Genomic DNA, 14,699 nt, shown 5'->3' with positions numbered 1-14,699 from the left:
TACCTAACTTAAACTAGTTTGCCAATTAAACTAAGGCAAATTAATACTAAAGCTTCAAAGCCAATAGTGGGTCCAATCAGATATACTACAATAGATATGCCAATTACGCAACTAGTCTAAAACATGATAGTGAGTTTATATGTACATTACAAGTTAAGTGCCTAGCATACAATTCAATTCAAACAATTATAAGATTTAACTAATCAATCACATAAGTATGAATAAGAATACATGCAATTCACAATCGCAAACATAAGTATTTATAGTGGTTAGGTTTCCTTACTCCACTCCTGGCAGACACACTCTCCCTGAATATGCCGGTATTCACTATCGGAGGTTTTAAATTTGTTTTACCTCTAACTTATACAAGCGTATACTCCTGTCGGAGGCCTACATAAGAACTTACTCACATACTTACTTGTGTCAATGTAACGCCCCGATTTTTGGAACCCGAGTATATGACTTGTTTTTCAAAAACCCGAGTGTTAGCCTATAAAATTCAGTGTAAATTTGAACCGCTTATCATTATTTAGAGTTAACAACAACAAAGCTAGAGTAAACCATGCATTAAGTAAAAACATTCTGATCATTACAAAATTTTAAATGTAACGCCTATACAAGACATACAATCCTAAATACAAAATTTATTAAACAAAGATAGAAATCTAGCAATGATAAAGCTCAACATGGGCCATAGGGATCCCGTCTAGCTCCTCAGCTACCCGATCTACTCTAGCAACCCAGTGAACAACATCAGCTTGCTCTACACCTGCATCAATTTATATGGTTTGATAGCGTCAATGGCTATCGCAGTGAAGAGGACCCTCTAAGATTACTTACTCATCATTCATAATCCAACATAAATTATAATATATGAGAAGAGACATATTAAACAACACAATTTAACATCATGATCATATGTTCAGAACTAAGCCAGTCAACACAGTTTCAACATTAAGGAAATGTAATAGCACTCGCATTGAAAGGGGACGTGTCCAGATGGTCAAATAATCAATCTAACAACCTCCATAAAATGACTAAAAAATCAAGCTTTAAACCTCTACTTCACCTAAAAATCATATCATATGTGAATACCGCAAGATGGCTAGAAAATCACTAAGCGAACACCCGCTCCACTCGGAAATCATAATACGACTAAACACCACAAGATGAAGAAAGAACAACATACAAACATCTACTTCACCCGGAAATCATATCGCACATGAACACCATAAGATGGTTAGGATATCGCTAAGCAAACACCCGCTCCACCTAGAAATCACAATATGACTGAACACTGTGGAAATCATAATATGACTGAACACCGAAAGATGAAGAGACAAGCAACATACAAACTCTAGACCACCCGAAAATCATATTATACGTGAACACCATAAGGTGTCTAGGAAATCGCTAAGCGAACACTTGCTCCACCCGAAAATCACAGTAAACTAAACACCGCAAGATGACTAAAAAACTAACATATAAAACTCTACTCTACCCGAAAATTATATCGTACGTGAACACCGCAAGATGGATAGAAAATCGCTAAACGAACACCCGCTCCACCAAGAAATCACCATACAATTGAACACCGCAAGATGAAGAGAGGATCAACTAGCCACAAAAAAGGGCACCAATGTTCCATCAAGGCCACAAAGGGTAAATAAAAGATCCAAGCCACGTAGGGCAAATATGCGATTCAAGCCATGTAAGGCAATGTGCGATCCAAGCCATATAAGGCAGATGTGCAATCCAAGCCGTATAAGTCAAATATGGACCACAAGATAGTAAGACCACGACAAGTTCCATTCAATCCATCAAATGATCGTGAATGACAATCATACAATTAATTAACATGTGTACAACTAAAGATAACATATTATCATCAATCATTTATGCATACCAAAATTAAAGAGATATGTTCATTATCTAACACAGGAATCAAGTGCGCAACATATTAACATATTCACATTTTCACATAATAAGTCAAGTGACTCAATCAAGTAACTAAATGGAAGGGATTAAGGCATCGTCTATGATTAGATTAATGAATTTAAGTGGGAAGCTCAAAGGGTGAGTCTTCACTTTAGATGGAATCAACTTGAATCCAATCGCAATGCCCACACCAAGTTGACTTCAGCGAGAGGAATCTAAAGTAGCCTCTACTGAATACCTATACTCAACCAACACAAGAATATCAATATCCTATCTTATTATTATTACTACTATATTTTTCTTAATTAATAGAAGATGACTAGGGAGTCAGCTCACCTAGATTGGAAGTTCCTCTTACTTTGAGATGTCCTTATGAGGTGGATGTAAAGATCTTGATTGGACAGATTGAAGGAAAGTATTCTTCAAGGATCACAGTTGCAAACAACACCTAAATAAGATGTTACAAGATTCCAGTGAGTCACAACTGAGTTGACTCAGTTGGACTTCTCAACTCACAACTCGTTGAGTTTAGGTGTTAGGTAGTTTACTTACTACATGATCAGATTGCTGATCCCCTGGGTCTGATATTTCCCCAATCATCCTTGGATGACTCTGGCATCAGTGTTAGTGGACTTAGTTGGGAAAACTGGAAGAGTCAACTTGACTCTGAGTTGAGGGGATTTTAAAACTAGGTAATAGGCTCTAGTTCCATACCTAAATATCAATTCTTTTTCTCGGTTGTTGAAGAGAGGTTAATTATTTCCCAGTGTAGTCAGTTAAAGGCGTTCTTGAAGATATCATTACAACATGTTAACACCGAGTCAACTTGCTGCCGAGTGGAGTGCAGCGTTACCTTTAAACACTGGGATAGATTCAGGTTACCTGATGGAGTAGAGAGACTGAAATGGACTGTTTCCCCAGATTCGATTTTGAGTCAGGGTTTTTCCTAAAACGTAGATGAGTTACCAACTCATCAATGACTCGACCTAGAACTCAGTTGGGTATTTACCTAGTCGATTCTCTAATGAGTTGGGTGCGATGCCACAATAAATGACTGAGATCGGTTACGGTGCTTGAGTAGGGGTTGTTCTTGACTGGCGAGTTGCTTCTTGATCTGAGTTTGACCTGGTCGAAGTGCTCGTTTCCAGACTCGGTCCATTTGATCAGGACGTGCTCCAATGAGTTTGGAGCAAGGTAGGCCTGAGTGGAAGCTCGACACGTGAATTGACTGAGTTAACCACCGACCGACATAACTTCCAATCGGTTTCAGTTGTGAACTCTGCTAGTGTCACGCCCCAAACTCAAAAAATGGGCTCACAAAATTTTCGATCGCCTAATCTGGCGCCGACAGCCTCCGTAGTGCCCCATTCTGGGATCCCGGCACTCGCATGCCCAATTCCGATCCTAGGATCCTACAAGGAGGATTTTCAGTATGATTTTTTTTATAATGGAGCATAACCACAAGTATAACCAAGTCATAAAGGCAACATCATCATCACATATCCACTAATATAATCATTTGAGTACAATGCTGAAAGAAAAATACATAAATAAAAAATCAAGCTCCAGAAGACCGCTACATGCTCCAAGCTCAATGCTGCTACAACCTAACATCACCTGCATGCATCTATCGTGCATAAGCTTATAGAAAGCTTAGAGGGTGGTGTAAGTGTGTGCACAAGATAAGTATTAAGTATACCAGAAAGCCCATAAATCATACACAATCGGAATAAGTGAAAATACTGACAAGATCATGAATCATACGATATCAGAGTAAGCGAAAGTACACCGGTAAGTCCATGAGTACTATCAGCCGTACCAAGGCTATGCGATGCAAAACATAATAAGACAATAATAGATACTGAGGATGCAATTACAATATGCAAACCCTGACGAGCCACAAATACCATCAACCTCATCTAGGCCATATAAGTGCAAAAATATAGTAACACAAAATTGTAACGCCCTGAAATTCGGGGGTCGAGCATAACTCAGTTCCCGAGTTCCAAAACATCACTTATGCAACATATTTAATGATGGATGTATGTTGTATGTATTAGTGCATAAAACATGGAATAGATTAAGCCAAAGTGCAGATATAATTCAGGGATAAGTGAAGAAAGCAAGCGGAAGACTTATAGAAATAAATGTGTACATGTGCGAATCCCTGAAATACATACACATACCAGGTCGTAATTCAAGTGTTACTATCAAAATTACAAGTATCAAATTACATCATTTAGTTCCCAAAAGAAATCCTAGCATCCCGCACATCAGAACGAGGCTCGCTAGAACCTGTCTGAAAACTGCATAAAAGAGAAAGCAGCCTCATCATCATCCATCTCCCGCTCTGCCTCAGAAGTCGCATCAACATCTGCAACATCAACAACTAAGACAGAGTCTGGTGGGTGTTTAAACACTGTCCCAGAACGTGAGAGTGAGTGATCAACTCAGTGGAACAATAAAGCACAGGTTAACATGTTATCAGTTCAATCAAGCAGTAATGATAAAGCAGAACAATTAAACAAGTCCTAAGTACTCTTGTTAATGCAAGGATGTATGTAGAATGATGCGTGCCCTCACGCGTACACCCTCAACGTCTTCATCTTATGTTACGCATGACACCACCTCAAAGTGCGCCACGTCTACAAAGCACATGCAAATGCGGTGCATGAACATGATTACCAAGTTGTTATTAGTCCTTTTCATACAGCAGGATTGGGAAGCTAAAGTACCTTCCTCATATCACCATCCAAACAGTGATCCATACTAGGGTTGTCAGTCCTAGACATCTCATACGATCATATGGTTTTAGGTCGTTGCAAAGGGCTCGTCACCAATCAATGCACGCCTATCGTACCGTCGTTACCACAACAAGGCTCGTCACCTCAGTGCAGTATCCAGGCATGCTCGAGGTCACCACAAAGGGCTCGTCACTAATCAATGCAAGCCCACAGCACGAATATAGTGTCCCATACCACCATAATCGGCTCACGAGTTTGGTTGCTCACTGGTCACTACGGGGAGGCTCGTCACCCTAGCGTAGGCCGACAGCTCGACCACGGTGTCCCATACCACCATGTTCGGCTCATGAGTCTTAGCGGATCAAGGTACCATGGTTAATAGGATTTCATCGGTAAGTCTGGTACCCTAGATTCAAGCAGTAACGTCCATACATGGTAAACATACATCGGACAATCGGGTTACTTGATGATCTCAACTAGCACGAGCGCACGTTGGGTTGAACGACATAGAGTGCGCAAACACTCCGCGTGGCCAAACCACTACCGACAACTCTAATACGACTCGGGTTTATCTAATCACATCCTACGTGGCAAAAGCAACCTCAACCACAAACTTAAGGCCGATTACCGATTTCCTGGACTAATGCATAGTCCCACACACATTCCACTACAATAGGTATTCACCTCTACAATTTAGAATAGTAATGAAACAACAACTCAAATCATATGGTATGAAAGCATCTGAAGAATATCAACTTAACATGGATTTAAGCATAAGTAAGACTTGAAATTAAACAACAAGGAATGTAACTTACATGAAGGAAATCATACACACTAGTGGGAGAGTTGAGAATCGCTTCTCAACGCCCACAAATAGTATAATATATTATACTTTAAATCATTCAAGCATTTCTACAAACACTTAGAATACATAGTTCAACATACATGACATATGTTGAAAACACGCATTTGGACAATTCCTTTTACCAAGGAGTTATCGCACATACATCTAGCATAAGTACACGACAAATAATCATGGCAATCACATGTTCATATTTTATACGCATACGGTACTTTATACATACACATAGAATACACAAATCTCAATGTCACACATGCATATTAGGAACGCAAAGTAAACATAACATTTGGCATGTGAAATCTCATCCATAGCAAGAATAAACCATTAACTGACATTGAAAGCCTTGAAAACCATAACCTATACACTTAAAGTCCGCACCTTAAGCCAGAAAAGAACACCGAACTGATTTCAGACGATATGTCTTCGTCAACGGCGACAGAACAACCTAAGATAAGAATAGAAATGAGATACAACAACACTAAGACTATTCTAAGCTCTAACACAGATTAGGGTTAGGTTAACTTACCCAAAGATGAACTCAGAATCACCGAAATAACGATTCAAAGTGAAGGTTTAAGGATGAAGAAGAACAGGAAAGAATCTAAGATGATTCACCAACTTCTCTCTCACTTTCTCTCTCTTTTCCTCTCTCTCACTTAGCTAGGGTTAGGAAATTCGTATGGAAGAGAGAGCTAGGGTTTTAAGGTCTATAAATAAGCCTAACATTGATGAAAATAACCCTAGGGCCAAGGTATACTTAGGGTATAACCAAAACCGGCCTCTCACGATCCAACGAAGTACTTCCGGTGGGCCTATAACCACGAAAGGTCGGACTTAAGCTCACTGACCATGGATTTAGGTCAGGCTGAGTTTTCGTACCGACCGGATCTTTAGATCAGCTGTGGCGGACCACACTCAATTCAACGGTCACTGAATCTCGATCAGGTCCACAAGCACAAGGACATGCCTGGGCCACCTTCCCTGATCAGAGGGTGAAATTGAGTCAGAATCCAACAGTCAGATTGCTTAAAATCATCGCGCAAGCGACACGACTCAGATTTCATAAAATCACATTTACTTTCCAACCGTTCTCACACTCTTCACTCCGAACTCAAACAAATCGACCCAGAACATCACCTGGACTTAATTTTTGAGGTGATGACCAAGTCCAACATGGTGACCGCAACAGCCTAAGATCATCACTATCGGACTTTCGACGTGCGGTCTAGGTCCGATCCAAAACTTTCAAAAATTCCCCAGAACAACTGGATTTAGCGATGGGTCCCAGATTTCAGAGTAACATAGCGCTAGCTAATTTACAAGTTTTGAGTCATGCAGATCGAATTTAAAGTGAATGATGCGAATTTCACAAGCAATCGAGATTAGCACTACTTACCCCAAAAACAACTACTAGGGAAAGAATAACACAAAATTTTCAAGGTCATTACAAAAATGCTAAGTACTGCGGATGCAATGTAATATGCGGTGCGAATGAAATGACCATACCGGAATGTGAAGTCGGGATGATAGTACAAAGTATCACAGGCTATGGGGTCCATCACAAGGGACTTCTATCTAAACCAGTCTCATACCTAAATTTGGATAGTCAGACACAATGTGGTAAACTCTTGATCTTAGGTTATTCGCGCGCCCAACCGAAATCCTGGCCATGTGATGGTACACGTAATAAATAGTTATGCACCACCAGCCCGAGTGGATAGTGAATGAATGAATGAATGGATAAGCAATTCCTGCTTAATAAGTCCACATATCAGTATGCTTGCTCTCTGGGAAAATCACCGGGGTCTATTACACTTGACACGGACTGCCTCCTCCCTAGCTGCACAGCCCAGCGAGCGGAATAGGCCTCACTATTTACCTGACCAGTAGTCTACCAATACCTACCCGGCTCGTCGATAGCGGACCCATTTACGAGCTGGTCATACTCAGCTTAGCTTATAGCCCCCTCGCTCGGCGGATAAGGCCACACCCCCTCCAACCGACCACGACACAGTGGGAGATGCGGCCTACTGGTATTCGGCACTCGGGCACTCATGTTCCACTGGTCTAGACATTGGGGCACCTCCTGGCCTCGGAGATTCTAGAATTTTTACCCAAGGACATCCTACGTGCCCACAGTGTTAGAACCAAGTATTTCTGGTGTCCCATTTAGCCATCCACGATGTGCTTGTGGAGGCTATGACCCTGATGTCGCTAGGGCGTACAGTGATCATAACTCATAATGCAAGATGCATGAGTCATACCGTACAATCATGCAATAATCTCACGCGTACCATGTGCTCATGTGGGGTGCTTCGTCTCATAAGGAGTCCTGTAAATGTCTCAGCCCAACGGCTTATGCGTATGGCATGAGGCATGGAATTATACTAAGCATATTATAAAGTGGTGAACTATCCTCACAACGAAGATGGGCCTAGACGGCCTACACATACAAGTATGGGCCTATCAATAGGCCTTAAGGAGAGTGACAATGCGGACTTTAACCAACATCATCCTTACAATGTGGACGTCAAATCAACATTGTTCCTTAGGCACGGCCCGCCATAAACATCATTACATAAACCATGGTGGAATCACATTACAATGGGCCTTATGTACATCCCATTAGGCCTCGACCCATGGGCCTCCAATACATCAGATGGGCCTCATAACATGGGTCTCATATATATCAAGGTGGGCCTCAGCGGATGGGCCATAACTACATCAAGATGGGCCTAATCACTTGGGCCTTATATATATACTAAGGTGGGTCTCAATGGACAGTTACAAATAAATCAAGATGGGCCTCATACATATACCAAGGTGGGCCTCAATGGACGGCCACAAATAAATCAAGATGGGCCTAATCACATGGGCCTCATACATATACCAAGGTGGGCCTCAATGGACGGCCATAAATAAATCAAGATGGGCCTAATCACATGGGCCTCATATATATACCAAGGTGGGCCTTAATGGACGGCCACAAATAAATCAAAATGTATATATAATAATACAAATGAATCATATCAAAAGATCAACTGGACCGCACTCCAAATATCAATGGTGACAATGATTTCCACCGTTAAAAATCCTTCAGGGGCCCATCGTTATGTATTTTTTTGGATCCAACCTATTTATAAGTTAACATGGAGGTAGATGAAGGCAACAAATCATCTTGATTGGAACTACCGTGGCCCTTAAGAAGTTTTGAACAGTGAATGTCACTATCCCCATTATTTTAAATGGTGGGGTCCACTTGAACTTATGGATCTGGCTCATTCTTTAGCTCATGCCGTAAATGAGCTTTCAAAGTGGTGGGACGGTTTGGATGCAACACATGCATCATGGTGGACCCCACCGTCCAAACAGTGGATGACGTGAATACAACACATACATAATTGGGTGGGTCCCACCGTCCAGTGCTGTGGACGGTGCGGACAGAGCACATATACCATGGTGGTTCCCACCATCCACAGCCGTGGATGGTGTGAAGAAAAACACATACATCAGTGTGGGTCCCATGTGGGGCCCACCATAACGTTTACTTTCCATCCAATCCGTTGACAAGGTCACACAGACCCAGATGAATAGGAAAAATAAATTTCATAATGTTCCAAAACTTTCTGCTACCCAGAAAAGGGTTTCAATGGCAAACGTTCATCCACACTGTTTCATGTGATGTGGGCCACCTGAGTCCCAAATATAGCTGATTCTTGGGGGACCCACTCTCCTAGAGAGGACCCAACAATTACACGGTGTTGATGATGGACACACATCATGGTGGGGCCCACGGCTGGGACCCCTTCCAACGTCAAAAGCATCAGGACGTCGCTGACGTCCTCTGACTGTTTCATTTTTATTTTTATTATTATTTTTCTGAGGTTTTTCTTATGTGGGGCCCATATCAGTAGAATCCACCCCACCCATTAAATTCTGCAACTAATAACAGATCCAACAAGCCCAATATTGAGCGTATTTCGGTGTGTAAAAACATTGAAGTGACTTTCAACGGTGAAAACCAATATTTTTCTATGCTATGGCCTGCCTGAGAGTCGGATTAACCTCATTTTTCGGCTCAATGCCTAAAATGAGCTAAGGAAAGGAATGGACGGCTTGGATTAAAAACATGCACCAAGGTGGGGCCTGCATGAGCAACCCTCTCCAAAGCTTGAGAATCAAGCCAATATTTGTTTTGTTTTTTTTTTTTCAGCTAACGTCGAGCGTCCCTGGACACTGGACGGTTTTTGGGCAAACGACTTTACAAGTTGGGCCTTGCTCAGGTGGGCCACCAAATGATGGATGGTGTGGACACAACACATATGTAAAGTGGGCCCCACCTACAAATGGCTTAGGATCAAATACATGCTTCATGGTGGGGTCCATCTGGGTGAGCCACATGGCCATATCATCACATAAAATAGGATGAAATGAAAGAGAGAGGGAGAGAGAGAAAAAGTGGGACACACGTGTGATGGAGGGACCCCGACACTATAAGCCCTCCTTTTTAAGCATTCAATCATATATCAAGTGGGTCCCAATACATGTGGGCCCACCGATCAAAATCAACAGTGGAGATCTGTTCTCCACCGAAATAGAAGGTCTAGATGACCCCTTTCTAAACTAGAAAGTATCATGGAATGATAATGAGCATCAAGGTGGGCTATCGGCCACATCTTAGGGTCCAAAGTGAGATCTATACCATCGATCGGTAGGCCTCACTTGGTACATCATAAAAACATGAAAACTAGCTTATAGAAGCACCCACCATTTGATCTTCTCGGTTCGTTAGAACGTCGATCTCCTTGTGCTTTACTTTGATGGAGGGTGATGAGGTTTGAATGGCTAGGATGAAGGTTTTGGGATGGAAAGGTGGGTCACACACATGCACTTTTCTCTCTTAGAATGCATGGATGTCCACCTCTTTTGGTGCTTGAAAATTGTGAAGAGAGAGAGAGAGAGAGAGAGAGAGAGAGAGAGAGAGGATTGTAAGGAGAGAGAGTGATGGGTGATGGAGTGATGGATGTGAGGTGAGTGATGGGTGAGGTGAGAGATGGGTTGACTTGGTAGTTGCTTAACTTGTGGAGAAAGAAAGCATGGATGTGTGTACTTGACATGAGGTGATGGATTGATTGATTGATGGGACATGTTGTAGAGATTCTCTTGGAATTGCAAACGCATGGTGTTTTCTTCAAAATAAACACCGGCCCACCTCTCCCTGCCAGGGTATCGGATTGGTATGCAAGACGCGGCATTGGAACTGCAGCGACGGTGCGGTTGTAATGGTACAAGTCTTGAATTAAGCCTACTCAAATCTACGAGATACAACTTAGGGTCGATTGCAAACGTTGATTATACGTCGCAGGTTGCCGAAATTTATCGGGAAGGATCGTGGGAGTCAACAGAACAATACGGACTAGGATACGGTTCTTACAGCTAGGATGGCCATTTGATTTTTGGCTGATAAGAGTTGCTGGAGACGACCGACTACCCTGGTATGGTCGGGTTTTTCAATGGGTTTGGGAAGCCGAGTTGATGCAGAAATAGCAGTTTCCAACTAAGTGGGAAAGCATTCAAACGGAGCTGGCTACTTTCTCCTTCTCTCTCTTTCTCTCACAGTCAGGGATGAGTGTAACCCGACTGATTCACCCTAGGTGTGGCTGAGTCGAGATGCGACAGCAGTCCGCAGTTGCTCTTGCGGTTGCGCTCTCTCTTTCTCTTTCTATTTCTTTCCTTATCTTTCCTTCTTTGGATGGTGGCTACCCTAAAAGGGGAGTTTATATAAGCCACATTAACTCTATCTTAAAGAGTCTGAATTAATTAACTTCGTTTTGAACTCGGTTGCAAAAGATCGATTAATCAGAGTTTGTTTTGAATGCATGGATAACATCTGTTAATATAGAGGGTCATCCGGTGCTAGGGGCCACCAGATGGATGCTTCTGATCTGATAATGGGGCCCATTAAAGGATGGTGGGTTTTTCGAACGGATGGAGAAGATGACTTCATTATCAATGGCAAATTCGGATTAGATGGGTATTATAATGATCTGATGCGTTCGGACGGTGTGGATTGTTCCTATGATTATTGTGGGACCCACCAAATGGACAATGATTAACGTATTTTAATGATTTGGCTTCAACAGCGGCAGCAGGTTAAAGCACAAACAATGGTTGAGGAAGCCCTACTTTGAAGGGTTGGGATTTGCTGAGGTGGAGCGCTGGGATGTCTAGGAGGGATTTCACGCGGATCGCCAGCATGGAAAGTAGAAAAAATGGAGATTTTCCATTTTTGGACATGGGTGTGATTGTAGCCTGATTTATGGCCGATATTGTGTGCACACGTGTGCAATCCAATGACTGAAACCAACAAGGATTGGTTAGACCAATGCCCTGGACATTATGAACGGTTTGGATTAGCCAAAGGGTCCCTGATGGTGCGCCACAAATCGTCCTAAATGGACGTCGTCCACTAGTCCAACTGTGGGCGAAAATTTCAAAAGGGAAGGGAATTTCTTCCCTCTTTTGTAACTGACGGGTCAATCGAGTTTAACCAGCCTCCCAGATTCGGTGCACCTTGGATGTGCCCCAACTGCGTACACACGCCACACAAAAGTGGGGTCCATAATGGTTTGTGATCTAATCCACTCCGTTCATCTGTTTTGTTGGCTCGTATTATGGCCTAAGCGAAAGAATGAGGTAAATCCAAGTCTTAGGTGGGCCATATCAGATGACAGATGGCCTTTGAGTGCTAATTATTGTCAATTCAACGACGATCTCTGATCTAATCCCATGATCAGAACTGTCCATCTGATTCCTTAATGTGTATAGGGCCCTAAGTCCAATAATGGGCCTGATCTAGATTTCAGGTGGGCCACACTTGGAGTTTAACCATGGATCTTCGCTGATTTGATGATCAGATCCTTTCTAAATTTGATCTAATGGTCCGTACTTCAATTTGGGGTAAATTTTGCCATCATTTCTATAATTAATCTCTCCTACCTCTCACATGAATGCACAATCATGGGTTTGAATGGGTGGATTATCTCAAGATGATCTATCGACGGTCCAGGAGTCTCTTGGATGGATTCAACAATTTTGAAAATCAGATCCATACTTGTTTGAGGTGAGGCCTAAATTGAATGATCTACCTTGAATCCCATAGTTGATTTATAATTCTAACGGTCAAATCTTGCGATCCAGAAGCGCAAGCATTTCAGACTCCCTCCTCACTAGTTCTAAATGTCCTAAAGACTGTATAAGTGGAAATCTAACCACTGGTCTTGTACTTAGAGGGTTAATTAATTTCTTATAGACTGGATTACTACTTATCCAAAGGGTTCTAGGCTTCTAAGGACTACCCACCTAATGATTTAGGACTGGATTTGAGGCCTAATATCTACTGTACAATCTGGTATCGTTCATGCCCCATTTCTAATGCTAGGGGTTGATGGATTCGATGATCCAGATTTTAAGCATAGGCAATGGATGGTTTGATTTGTTTGTTAAGGAGATTAAAACTCTAAAAGTAGGTCCATGTCGAAAATCAATGGATGGATGCACTAACTTATGGTTGGTAACGATCAATCTACGGTCAGATCGGTTCTTAACTTGTTTTTCAACGTCCTTAAACATCCCCAGGCAATATAAATACACTTACTCAGATAGCTCTAAAGTCTAATGACTGTATTTCTTACTAATTATCTAAGCTTCCTTAGAGAAGGTGGTTAATCTAATGAGTAGTGGGTTCTGATGATCCAACACTTGCTATTAATAATGGATGGTTTGATCTATCTATCAAAGTAGATTTCTCTAGTGGCGTGATGGTCCTAAATCACTCTCAATGGTCAGATTTAGGCTAGAGTGTGTGAATATTCACATAAATCAAGATTACATTTATGCTAAGTCAGGTTCTCATGGTAACACCCGAGTACAGAAAAGTATGGGGTGCTACAGTTAGTGGCCTACGTAAAGACTTACCATGTACACACTCGTATCAGTGGCCTACAAAAAGACTTATCATATAAATACATGTGTTGGTGGCTTACATAAGGACTTACACACATGCTTGTGTTGGTGGTGATACAGTTCTACATAAGAACCTAAGCGAGTTTGTGTTACAAACTCTATACTCAATCTTATATAAGGAAGGAGTGTGTGGACTCTTAAAATTTGACAACTTGTAAGATTGAACCCCTTTTATGGTGCTTTCTTGGGTTGCTTGATCAATGCTCTCACATGCTTTAATCAGCTTCCATTTTTCTCCCCCGATCGTTGATGCAGATACTTTCCAATGCTTCAGCTTCAAGATCAAACACCTTGTATGCAATGCTCTACTAAGGTGACCAAGGTGGTAGGAGTTGGGTAAAATATCCTACAACTAATGGAAAGTTGAACTCATAGGGGATTCACCTGATGGACATTATAGAGGTTGATAAACATTAGAATTTTTCAATAGAGTAGGTGTCTAAACTCTAGAGAGGGCTTGAGATCATGATCTTCTTGTTGAGGAGCTTGGAATGCTTATTAGAGTGAAGAATCACTAAGAAGAGAGTGTGCATTTCATTGGGATAAAGTCTAAGAGGTTTACAGAGATTGAGATACACTAGAGTATCTAAAATACCAAAATCCATTATCCGCACAAAGATTCGGATGCTAAATTTATAAAGAAAAAGTCTTAACGGATCTATAATAGCTAGCCTCGATCGATCGATGAGATCGAAGTCGGCCAAATAGTCCAGTGAACTCGTTGGAATTTTTGGCCATGTTCGATCAATCGAGGAAGTATAAATCGCTCGATCGAACTAACTTATGAGTTAACTGATTTGTGCATTTTGTTTTCTAGCAACTCAGGACTTCTATAACCAATTTAAGCATGATCTTTAAGGGCTCTTATAACTATGCGGTGATCAATCAAATATTTTTCTATCAAGGCATGATCATCTAGAGGTTAAATGTTGTTTTGGGTCAAGGTTAGGGTCATTAAGGCACCTTATATATATATATATTCCTTGCTCATTGATGCTCCACATCTTCATGTGTCTTTGATCTTCAGCTTTCAAGGGCTCAACCGACTCCCTAACACAGACACACATAATTGACAAGCAAGGTACACAAATAAGTGCATTAACAAGAACTAGGGTAGGCTATGTTAAGAT

This window comes from Magnolia sinica, chromosome 19 (genome assembly GCF_029962835.1).
Source record: "Magnolia sinica isolate HGM2019 chromosome 19, MsV1, whole genome shotgun sequence".
Classification (NCBI taxonomy): Eukaryota; Viridiplantae; Streptophyta; class Magnoliopsida; order Magnoliales; family Magnoliaceae; genus Magnolia; species Magnolia sinica.
This window is presented reverse-complemented; position numbering follows the sequence as displayed.